The 12,023-nt window shown below is 42.9% G+C and overlaps 2 long non-coding RNA genes across 2 annotated transcripts in view; both read right to left on the minus strand.

Annotated features, from left to right (window-relative positions):
- Nucleotides 1-12,023, minus strand: part of LOC123017195 — a 77,359-nt gene that overhangs the window by 33,718 nt on the left and 31,618 nt on the right. The window lies entirely within an intron of this gene.
- On the minus strand, nucleotides 9,530-11,012 carry LOC123017196. Its single transcript, XR_006413551.1, has 2 exons — nucleotides 10,918-11,012; nucleotides 9,530-10,450 (listed from the first exon to the last, which is right to left on the minus strand). It is a non-coding gene; the product is annotated as an uncharacterized LOC123017196 (long non-coding RNA).

Consider the following 12,023-nt stretch of genomic DNA (forward strand, 5'->3'; position numbering starts at 1 on the left):
TGCCTGTTAATACCAATTGAATATACAAAGTGGAAGTAACACTTTTCATTGGCCATTCTCTTTGCATTTGACTATTATGTCAGTAAAAGGATTAAACAATGTCTATCACTCTATCAACATTAATAAATATTAATGTTCTCAGCAAAGTTAGGGAATGCAGATCACAACCGAGTGAGAGTTGTGAAAGAGCATGCTATGTTCCTTTAATTAGTGTTGAATTAAAGCATATCCATGCCCAAACTTCCAAGCATGGTAAACAGCGTTGGGCTAGTCAAATAGGAAGAGCTGGCAGGGTAGCCCACATTCATACATAACAGCAAGTCTTATCCACTATGAAATGAATCCATCATATAAATAGGTGCAGTATAGCATACATGCCTGAACAGAATTAGGAAGCTGAGCATGAGCTATTGAACATTTGAATACATTGCACGTTAATAGTGGATTCCTCTGTGTGTCTCATCGGGGGTTAGTCAAAATGCAGAATCTGTGTTAGGAGTATGAACTGTGAAGTGTAAATACCGTTTGTAGTATTTGCTATCGTCTTTAAATATTAAAGACACACTTTGGGGGTGCTCCTGGTTCCAGTCCTATCATTAGAGGCCCAAGTGGACTCAGTGGCCAGGAGCACCTTCTTTCAATTTGGGTGCATATACCAACTTTGCCCCTACCTAGACAGACAGAACCTGGCCACAGTTGCTCGTGTACTGGTAACATCCAGGTTAGAATACTGTAAAGCACTCTATGTGGGGCTGCCTTTGAAGATGGTCTGGAGACTTCAGCTGGTCCAAAACAGGGCCCCATGATCAATATCTGGTGTTGATGTATGGACAGCATAACACCAATTCTATATGAACTGCACTGGTGACCACTTGCAGCCCAAGCCCAATTTAAAGTGCTTATTCAAACATATAAAGCCCTAAACAACTTAGGACCTTGCTACCTGAAGAAACGCCTTCACCCATATATGTCTACCTGACCATTAAGTTTTGGTCAGGCAGCCCTTCTGAATGTGCCATCCCTCAAGGAGGTGAGAGGAGTGGTAAATAGAAGGGCCTTTTTGGTGGCTGCCCCCCACCTATGGAACAGGTTCCCCAGAGAAGTGCACCTGGCACCAACTTTGCTCTCATTTTGGCACCAGGCAAAAGCATATCTCTTCTCCACCCATTGCAATAATTTTAACAACAGATTTTAATAATGCCTTTTTAGATGTTTTAATTTTATTGTATTTTAATGATTACTTGGCTGCCCTCACATGGTCTATAATAGTATTGTTATTAATTGGATGTTTTTAACAATAGTTTCAACTGCTGGGTGCAGAGCTCATTTGAGCTGTTTGGCAGCTTATCAATGAAAAAAAATAAATGCATAAATAAATACAATGTTAGATATCTACACATTGCTCTCCCACACCCATACAACCTTGGCAAGTACATCTTGGCTGGGTTCACAAATAATACCAAACCACAGGAGTTAACCACCATGGCGTGGCTTGTTGTGCTGTGTGAAACCAGCCGGAGTGGTGCAGAGTGGTTCCCTCAGAGAGGGAAACAACAGACTGTTCTAAGGCTTCCAAGCGTCACCATGACTTTTTCAACTATGTGAACCCAGAACCATTTTAACATAGTTTCCACACTGCTACCATAAAGTCCTGTGGAAAGAGCAGCCACTGCTGGAGGAAACACTCCTGCCTGCATTCTCTGCTATCCAGATCTGCCTAGCAACAGATGTGTCAGTCCAGCCACACTCCAACGGGCTCCTGCATGCTTCATTTCACCCCTGTCTTAATGTTGCCTTCCAGATGCCCATCAGCAGTTTGGAATGTTACTAGCAATGGAGGCGTGCACTGCACCACCTCCAGTAGCAACAACCTTGGAATCAGCCATTTTTGGCATTTCTGTCTGTCTGCAGTTTTTACACAAACACCACCCACAAGCAGTACTGGCTTTGCTTTTCTGGCAGAAGCACCACTTCCCTCTTGGTAAAGTTGCCCCTACCCAAGAGGCGCACGTGGGTGGTGAGCAGCACATCAGCAGCAGAGCAAGTGCCCTGAAATCCCATGTCCCCTGTTCTGCCCCCTCCCTCCCATCTTGTCCTCAGGTCTATCAATAAGCCCCCACCCCCTCTGAACCTGCAACTCCCACCACTGGTGCAAGGCACAGCAGATGTGCACTGCAATTTCCCAGTGGAGCTCACAGAGCTTTCTAGAAGAGGCTCAGAGGGTGGCAACTAGGGGAAGGGCCTTTTCTGTAGTGCCCCCCCCCCATCTTTGGAACAACCTCCCTGCTGTGCCCACTTGGTGCCAAATCTGTCATTATTTCAGTGCAGGGTCAGGTCAGCCCTCTATGCAGAAGACTTTAAAGATCACCTTGGTTATCCAGGGGCCTAAAGGGATTGTCCTGGTGACTCTTCTTCTTGCTAGATTTTTAAATTGTATTTTTATTGCATTTTAAGCTATTTTAAATTAACTTTAAATTCTTTTAATGTGGATGTTTTATGTTATTTATATTGTATTGTATTATACATTGTTGTAGACTGCCCAGAGAGCTTCAGTGTGGGACAGTGTAGAAGGGAAAACAACAGCAACCAACCACAGAAGTTCCCCCAGTGGAGCCTCCATTCCAGCGTGGATCCCACCCTACTTTCCAGCAGTAGCCCTGTAAGCGTGCCCCTCAAGATTTCCTTCCTGCCCCAGGGAGAGACCTGGGGGCAACGGCACAGAGGCCACTCCTCCCACAGCCCTGCAAGCCGCTCTCTGTGCCCCTAGTGCACTGCCGCCGGCTGGCTGTGGAGGCGCACATCCACGCAGATGGGGAGCGGGCAGTGCCAGGCGTAGTGAATGGCAGGAGTCAGGGCTAGATGCATGCTAGTGTGGGGTGCGGCACTGTGGGGGGAAAGTCTGTGAGCATGACTGCAGGACTGCAGAGCTCATTCATGAGCAGGAGGGCTGCAAGCCTGATTAGCTCCTGGCAGGCTTTTCTCTCTCACACGCCACTCCTTCCCTTGCAACTGAGACCCAGGGGGAAATAAAGATATGTTTTGCAGCAGGGGTATGTTCCTCTGGGAGGGCTGGCTGTGGGCTGGGTGGAGAGGGGCAAAGGGCAGTGCCTGATGAAGCCCCCAAAAGGGGTGCCAGGGATCGTCAGCTCTGATTGAGGCTGGCTGTGTCTGTGGTGTGGGAGAGGGTAGGGGGTGCAGCCAATAGGAAGTCAATAAAGTCATTTCTGCTCAGTCTTGGTAACAGTCTAGTAACTTTTACAAGGTCCCCATATTTAACAGAAAAAGTACTTAAGATTTTTAAAGCAAAATATGGGAGAAGCCAAAACAGAGATTTGTCCACCCCAGCCCTGTGCTTTGAGTGCCTGGCTTTTAAAACTCTGGTTTTGAATGCATGTGTATTCAACCAAGTTAGTGTTGAATTATGGTTGCCACTCTTTTTCTGACAAGCTCCTCATCTATAATAGCCATATGGCAGTCATGCCCCATCCATGCTTACAGTAGCGGTACCTCTTGAATGTGGCTGGTAGAGATGGGTAAGAATTTCATTTCATTTTTATAAGCATTTACTAAAATTGGCGAAGCTCAAGTCTCCAAATTTCGCATCTTAGGAATGGAATTGGAGAAGGTGGCAGTTTCTCAACTCCAAGTGGTTTTCGAGAAAATTATTTATATCTGTACCAGTGGATTGCGATGTGTGTTTGAGACTGCAGCAGCTCTGGTCACAGTGCTGGATGACTTGTCTCAGAAGCTGAATTCTGGTACTGTAGCTCCGTTAATTCTTGAAGAGTGCTGTGAATTTCAACACAGGTTGGCTGAGATAGGATTGTGCTTCTTCCACCCCTTACCCACGTGTAAATCAGCCAGTAGTTTTAAACTACTGATCAATACTTGTTCAGTGGTAAGGTCTGAAGAAAGATCTTCCCAAGACCAATTTCTCTTGGGACCAACATGATAGGAACAATTTCTATAAGAAATAGTTTGTATATGTCTGGCTTTTGCTCTTCAAAAACACGTGTTTGCTGAATGCAGATGTAGCCTGCATTTGTGTACAGTTATGACTAGGTGCTGTGAAGTAAGAGAGCATATTTAGCACGATTTGTCGGTAAACACTCCATTTTCCTGTTTATTCACCTGTAAGGAATGTCCATAAAACGGCAACAATTTTCACAAGCTGTAGGTCACAGACAAGTTTGGTGCTGACCTGCATGGTGCATCTCTGAATGACGGCTCCTCTATGCTTATTTTACATACCGCTGCCCTATTATACAGCAAAGCAGCTTCAGCCAAGGAGTTGTCTTCAGCAGTTGAGGCTGCTTCTGCACGGGAGGCACTGTCTGCACGTTCCAGACTGGCATGGAGACATTCACCGGCCTCACAGCTATATACCCCTGGCATCGGTCACTGTTGCTGCTTCTGTAATTATAGCATTTAACGAAGCATCTACAAAGAAGTGACCTGTTCCAGCTGGGGCAATCATCATGCCACTTGATGCGTGACGGCACTGCTGGAAGCGTAACCAGCCCAAGGACATCCTGTACTCCTCCTGATCCAGACATAAAATTTCCAGTACATCTAAGAAAACTTATCTTCATCTGAAAGCAACCTCGGTGTTGTCCCACTGAGCACAGTGCACTGTTTGCAGTTTCACTGTGTACAATTAGTCCGGGCCCCCCTTCCAAAGGCATTCCATAAGGTTATGCACACACCTTCAGGTCAACAGATGAGATTTTAATGAAGCCCACTGAGTTTAATGGGGTTTACCTTCAGGCACCTGTGTTTAGGGCTGCTGCCCAAGAAGGCCTGAACAAACAGGAAACCCCCTAAAGCATTGTCTCCACAATGCCAGTCACGTTTGTTTTCTGACCAATAGTGGGCTACAAAAAATCTTTTGTAATATTAATATTTTCTCTGCAAAAATGAATGTTACCAGTTTTCTTTAATGCCATAGAAGTTTTGATACTTCCATTTTCTCTACAAAAAGAGGAGGAAACGATATAATTTATGATAGGGGGCAAAGTGATTTTATGGTGTTTCTCCTTGTTGACAGAATGATTGGAATAAAATCACATTCTGTTGACAAAACTGTGATGAAAGGCCTTTTGTGAATGTTATGGAGTAAAAGTTTGACAAAATGCATTTCGCCGTTGGGATGAAATAAAGGTTTAGACTAAATGCATCTCATCCATCTGCTTTGTGTGCTCAGAATGATGTGTGGCATTTTACAAAACCACTTTGTGGGATTCTGAGTGAATAATTTTATTGAAAGTATCTAGGCCTACAGAGTGAAGGGGCACCAAAAGAAAAGCAACACTAGTATAAAGTTTTCTATTAGATTAAAATCAAAAGCAACCAAAGAATAGCCATTGCCACAGAAAATTAAAAGTTACTACATTTTAAATATATTTTATGTAATAGTGATTTAACTGTTTTATTTTCGAGCACGGCCCAGATAATTCTTGTTACAAGGCAGCTTATACTTTGAGTAAGTCTAGGTCTCACAACTTAGAAAAAGGGAGTGGGGGTTGCAATCTGTAATCAGATCAAGAACACTCCAGAATTCTGGAGCTCAAATTGTTTCATGGTTTTCTGCAAAGTTTCTGGAGATGAGACAGCCTCACCAAGGCCTCAAGCTTGATTGGTTTAGGACTTGCTGTGAGGATGACCCAAACTTCCTGACCCCTTTGTGCTCTCAAGTAGCCACCCAGCTGAGGTTTTTGAATGATATGAGGCATACATTCATCTTCCCCAGCTGGTACCCTCAGAGTCACACTGTGACAAATTTGCTAGGCCCTCTAAGAACAAAACTGTTTGTTTTCAGAGTGATCTGAATACCTAGGTTGAGACAAGTCTTCATAAGGTGTCCAGTCCATCATTTTATCCAGTTTTGTGGGATCAGTTTCAGTTGCTGTAACCTGACAGTGTGTGGACTTGCTGCTATATGGCTGGTCACATGCACTTGACCCTTGGCCATTTTGGTTGGATGAATCCAGAAAGTGTTTAATACATCTTTATATGAGGGTGTGGTACCTCCTGCCTTTCACAAGTCAACTGTGAGACCACTGCTGAAAAAGCCCTCCTAGGACTCAGAGGATTATGACAACTAGTATCCTATTACAATCCATACTGAGGCAAGGTACTCAAGAACATGGTGTAGCACAGCACCAGATGCTGTTGGAGAATACAGAGTACCTGGACTCATTTTAACCGAGGTTCAGGCCTAGTTTAGAGATGGATTTAGAGTTAGTCATCCTAAAGAATGACCTTTACTGGGAGAAGAACAATGGGCGAATGACATTGTTGCTTTCTATTAATCTCTCAGTGGCTTTCCATACCATTGCAGGAAGCAGCAGTGAGAAAATATGAAAAAAGTCAATGCCAATGCCAATGAAAAGTGCCAATGAAAAATACTTCTTATTGTCCTATACATTTTGGAAATATAGTTTTCCTCCTTCAGGGCCTTCAACTATTTCTATCTATTATAAATTGGTAGATGTAGCTCTTTCCAGTATCGCAAACTGATGATTTTCAGTCACTTCAGTAAAGCACTTTAACAGTTGACACCCATCACTTCATCCTTCAAACATGTTCCTTCTCTCATTCACTCATTAGTTTTCCATGCCATCACCCATGACATCCTTGTAGACTTGGGTCCATGAGTTTGTACTGAAAGTCAGCGATCCCATTCAGTGGCTTCATGTACGTGTTAAAGACCAGCCACTGAGGAATTCCATGCTGGGGAAGCCACAGAACCAAGCAATATCCCCAAGTACCAGCTTCTGGACCACTATTGCAATTGACTAATCCACACTCCCAACTCAGACAGACACCCCAAAAGGATACTGTGGTTGTTAGTACTGAAAACCACCAAGAGAACCAAGATTATCAACAGCGTCACACACACTACCCTCTTCTCTCTCTCAACATAAGTTGTCATACAGGGCAGCAAAGTGATTTCAGTACCAAAATCTGAACTTCAACTCTAATGAATCCAGATAATCTAGATAATTAGTCTCATTCAAAGGTATCTTGTCCTGGTTGGCCACCACCTGCTCAAGGACCTTTCCCAGTTTGCCACTGGCCTAAAGTTGGTATGATCTTGCAGGGAGGGTTTCTTCAGGAGTGGTCTCATCACTGTCTCTTTCAGACAGAATGTGGGCATGGCCTCCCTGGCCCAGCTGGCTGTTCCCTCTCTGCTGGTTTTCACTGACCAAGAGCGGCAGGGATCGAGAATAGAGGTGGTTGCACAAACCTGTCCAAACAGTTTGTCAACATCCTTGAGGTTTACCAACTGAAACTTGTCCAAAAAAACCTGGACCAGGTTGTGCTCTGAGTATCTCACCTGATTCAGCTGCTATACTTCAGCTGGAGCCTAAATCCTGGTGGATGTGACAGATTTTGCCCTGCAAGTGTCCAGTGTGTTTACTGCATTAGGTGTCAGATGGTTTTACAATTTCTATAGGGCCATTGAACAAAAGGTCCCAGATGACCCTAAAGACTCCACTGGACAGCAGATAGACAACTGAATAGAGACAGACTATTTTTCTTTTCCGTCCCACTGCCCTTAAACCTGATTATAGGCCTATACCAGGGCTTGCTTGCATCCTGTAGGCATTTTCCTTCATCTGCATTCAAGTTTGTTTCATCAATCTCAGTTCCATGGTATACTATACAAGCCCTACTACTGAGGGGCAGCCAGGAGTAAAACTAAGAAGTACACAGACCTTCTGTCCTTTAGCCAAGCAGTTATTAAGTTTAATTGCAGATATATGGGTCTTTTTCATTGTGAGGAGCAACAGGTCCCTTCCAGAGCTTGTCAATCTTACTCCAAAACTCTTCTTAGGGAATGGTCATGTACAGGAGAGTGGACATGTAACACAGCATCCCCCCTTCCTTTCCCACGGTGAGGAAGCCAGGAAGACCACAGTGGAGGAACAAGAATAGAGAGATTGTTAAGCAGAGCAGTTAAGAGTTCCTTCCAGTCTAGGGAGCATAAGCAAAATACAAGGCAAATTTAATTGTTCCTCTCTAAGTAAAATATTAGAAGAATTTAAATGGATCCCACATAAATGCAATGATGACTACCAAAATATTTGTGGCAGTGCTGGGTAGGAATCCCTATCATCTTTAAATGATCTCATATATGTCAGCTATGAACATCCTACTAAAATTTTATGATGTCTTCTTGGACTCTTCAGACCAAAGGCTGTATCTACGAAATACTTACATTTCAGAAAATCTTAGCAAACAGTAAGATAAACCTGATTGTCTGATTGTCACTCACCAAAATGCATGGTTATACATTAAAAAAAAACCCATAATGACACAAAATGCAGGGAAATGGTAAAAGGCAATCAGCGTAATGTGTTATAAGTAAAATAGCAAATTAAATGCAAAAACTATGCTAATGGAACATTCAGGTTCAGATTCTAATTGCCCAAAGGCAGGGAACTGATTGTTATGGTTCTCATAGCAATCATGGCTCAGGCCCTTGAAAATATTTAGAATTCTGTCTTCAGGACTGTACAGCATGCAAAATAATAAGTTGCATAATGTTGAAGAGCAATAGGGAAGGCAGATGGGGTACAGAAGCACACTCAGTGCCCCTTTTATACCTTCTAAAGCCATTTTTCTTATATCTGGATAGGACATGCAATTAATTGGAACACCAACTACTCCTAGTTCTTATATTTTGGTATATAAAAGAAATAAGCACAAACAACCCGGTTCTAATAAACCCTCAGGTGAAAACACATTCAGCTACCTTACCCACCACTCACCTATCTCCTATTTCATTAATTTATTTTGCCAACCCAAAAATTCACAGAATTGGGAGGTCCATTGCAATATTAGAGAGAGAGGCATTGAGAGGACAATAAATGATATCCAGGTTTAATAACCAAAAAGATTTCTTCTAGCTTGCAAAAATATAGCAAAATTGTTCTGACCACACATAGAGCACCTTTCCCTTTCCATTGACAAGTGGTAACTTGCCCTTCCCACAGGATTTAGGGGACTGGCTAGCAGCAGTGAAGGCATTGCTCCCCAAAAGCCTAAGTCCACTTTCTGGAAATAAAACATTGGCCAAGTCCCCTGGCAAACCCCAACTTCTTTTTGCAAAGCCCTTGAAGACAGAGTCTTTCTCTCTCTCCTAAAGAAAGCCACTCCCCTTTTCTCCCATTCCTTGCAGTAACCTTCACAACCCAGCTTGTTTGTTTGTTGAGTTAATCAGCCTTCATACTTTCTGGTGTGGAGAAGGAAATGTGATAATGAAACAGCTGCAAGAAGGAGAGAGGTAATGATGTGGAGGAGCATAAAGGGAAGATTCGAAATTTCCTCAGCCTTCCCTTATCCAATCAGTTAAACGATTTACAAAGCAAACCTATTCATTGTTGTTTAAAACTCTACCTGCTGCTGAAGCGGCAGAGAATATTTGGGAGGAGTATATTCTTGGAATGACGGGTAGAGGCTGACATTGCAAAGGTGGAGAACAGCACTAGAAGCAAGATGACAAAGGTGTGGAGGAAGCTGCTTTGCAGATGAAGAAGCATATGATTTAATACATGATTACATGTGAATTAATGCATAGTAAGGAGTAGCCGTGGTAAGTGACTGAAAATCATGTGGCCAAGTTTCCTCTCTCTCCACCATCAGATCTCCAGTATGCCCAGGAAGAGGAAGGGAGAAACCACAGCACAGGAATATTCCTGACATCTGTAGAAACTGGAGAACAGACTCTATCCCCAGACAAAACAAAACAACAAAACACTCCAGGGGTTTGGCAGCTCAGATTTCAACAGCTTGCCCTGAATCTTCTTGATTGACAAAACCAAATATTTCATCACTATTGGCTTCTTAGTGAGTGGGTTTGTTGAAGGTTAAGTCTTGTCATTGGGCCATAATGGTGGGAGCATTTTCCTTGGTGTTTCATCCAGTTCTGAACCTGGCCACGCTCTGGGAACAGTGAAGGAATTTTCTTCTTGGGCTACCTACTGACAGCCTTTTCCTTATGTAACAGTAAAACTGTTTTGTCAAGAAATCAGTAGTGAACGTTTCTAAGCCCCCAGTCAGCCACCAAACAAGGGAATTGCTTGGTGAGGCGTGATGTTCTATGTCCTACTTTAGATAAGCCCAATTTAAACTTTACAAATGACTGAGCAATCTTGCAGAGTGTGTGTGTGTGTATGTATATACACTATCTTTAAAAAACATTCCCCCAATATCAATTGTCAACTAAGAAACCTACCATATGCTCATACCACCTTGTTCACAATTATTAAGGTAGTGTTCTTTCTTGATGGCATTGCTTCTTAGGATTAATAAGGCATATCTGCAATTGCTTCTGAGATAGCTTATTGAAACATCTGACTCTTTTCCCAGTTCTTTAACAGCCTGAAACAGTCAGTAAAACATTTTGAAAAGACAGCTGCCTGCTGAACATAACTGCATCTTTCTGAAAAAAACAAAAACAAAACCCCTATGAGGACAAACTCAGTCGTTTTCTGAAACCAGCTGAGCAAGCCTTGTTCTACAATTGTGCTGACAGCACTCAGTCAGAAGCAGGTTCCTGTTCTATTATCTCATTACAGCTAATATTAGCACAGAAAACCCCCAGGTTTGGTATTGCCTTCTCTAAAGGGCTGAAACCATCCCAAACTCAATCTCTAAGAACAGAAGAGCAAGAAGTTCTTTGCGAAGCTTCCAGTTTCTCTGTGGCCTGCACTTATTGATTGCAAAGTGATTAAAAAGCAGACGCAGACCACTAGAGTCAAATAGCTCTTGAACAAGTTGGTGTCCTGCTCTTGGCACTGACTCCTCTGAACAGCTACAGAATCACACACTCCTGATGTGAAAAACAGGGACAGCCTGTTTTTTTCCACTCATTTTTGCAAAATTGACACAGACGGTTCATACAATTACCCCACAAGTGCTCCTGCTGTTTGTCAGGACTTTTCTCCATTTGGCATCCTGTGCAATTTACACCCGAATCCATTCCAGAGGGGTTTTGTGGTACTCTGTTGAAGCAACTTAAAAACAAATAAGTTTTTTAGAGCCTTAAGAAAATCTTCTGAGGTCCTCCTTAGGGAGCCCCTCTGAGGGAAGTAAGGAGGGTGGTGACCAGAAGAAAGGCCTTTTTGGTTGTGGTACCCCATCTATGCAATCAGCTCCCCAAAGAGGTATATCAGGAGTCTACACTTTTCTCTTTCCAATACCAGGTGGAAAACTTTTTATTCTCCAGATATTTTAATAGTTAAACTTTAGTTTTACTTTTATATCATTACTGTCCCTGTATCTTTAACCTGATTACAGCAGCAGTAGCCCTGTTGGACTGTATTACTGTGCCAGTGTTTGTAACTTGATACAGCAACCGTGGTCTTGTTGATATTGGTGGTTTTAGTGATTTTATTGGTTTTACTGTTTTGCTGTATTGTGTCTGTCCTTGATCCCGTTAACCACCCAGACAGCCTTTGAGCTATTGGGCAGTTTAGAAATGTAATGAATGAATGTGTTTAGAGGTTCTGCTGTGGCCGGTCATGCCTGCTCCTAGGGCATGAGTCAGATATAGTCTTAGTCAGCTTTAGTCCTTACCTGTGTAACTGCAGTTTTCACAATCTGAATATCTTTGTCTGAAACTTAGCTTCCTTTCCTTTTCACCTGCTGTTGAAAAGTGCATTATTAGCTTTGTGAAGCAGGGACTGGAGCCTTTGTTTCTTATAAAATACTGCATATATTGCTGGTGCTGCATAATATTGAAAGTAAACAATATAATGGTGCATTATAGCATTAGCTTTCATGAGTTTCAGCCCACTGTCTTCAGATGCAGGACTGGTATCTATTAGGCAGCACACATTAAGGAAAGGGAGAAGGAAGGATCCCTCTGCGGAGTATTAACTGTGCCATTCCTTGTCATAAGATGTCGTGATGGCCACAGGTTTAATAATCCAATGGAATGTGCTGGCAGAGACATGCCTGTGGTTTCTGGCTTTAAAAGAGATTAAGTAAACTCAAAGGCATAAGCAATGAGA

The sequence above is a fragment of the Varanus komodoensis genome, unplaced genomic scaffold (assembly GCF_004798865.1).
Source record: "Varanus komodoensis strain SLA01 unplaced genomic scaffold, ASM479886v1 scaffold9, whole genome shotgun sequence".
Classification (NCBI taxonomy): domain Eukaryota; kingdom Metazoa; phylum Chordata; class Lepidosauria; order Squamata; family Varanidae; genus Varanus; species Varanus komodoensis.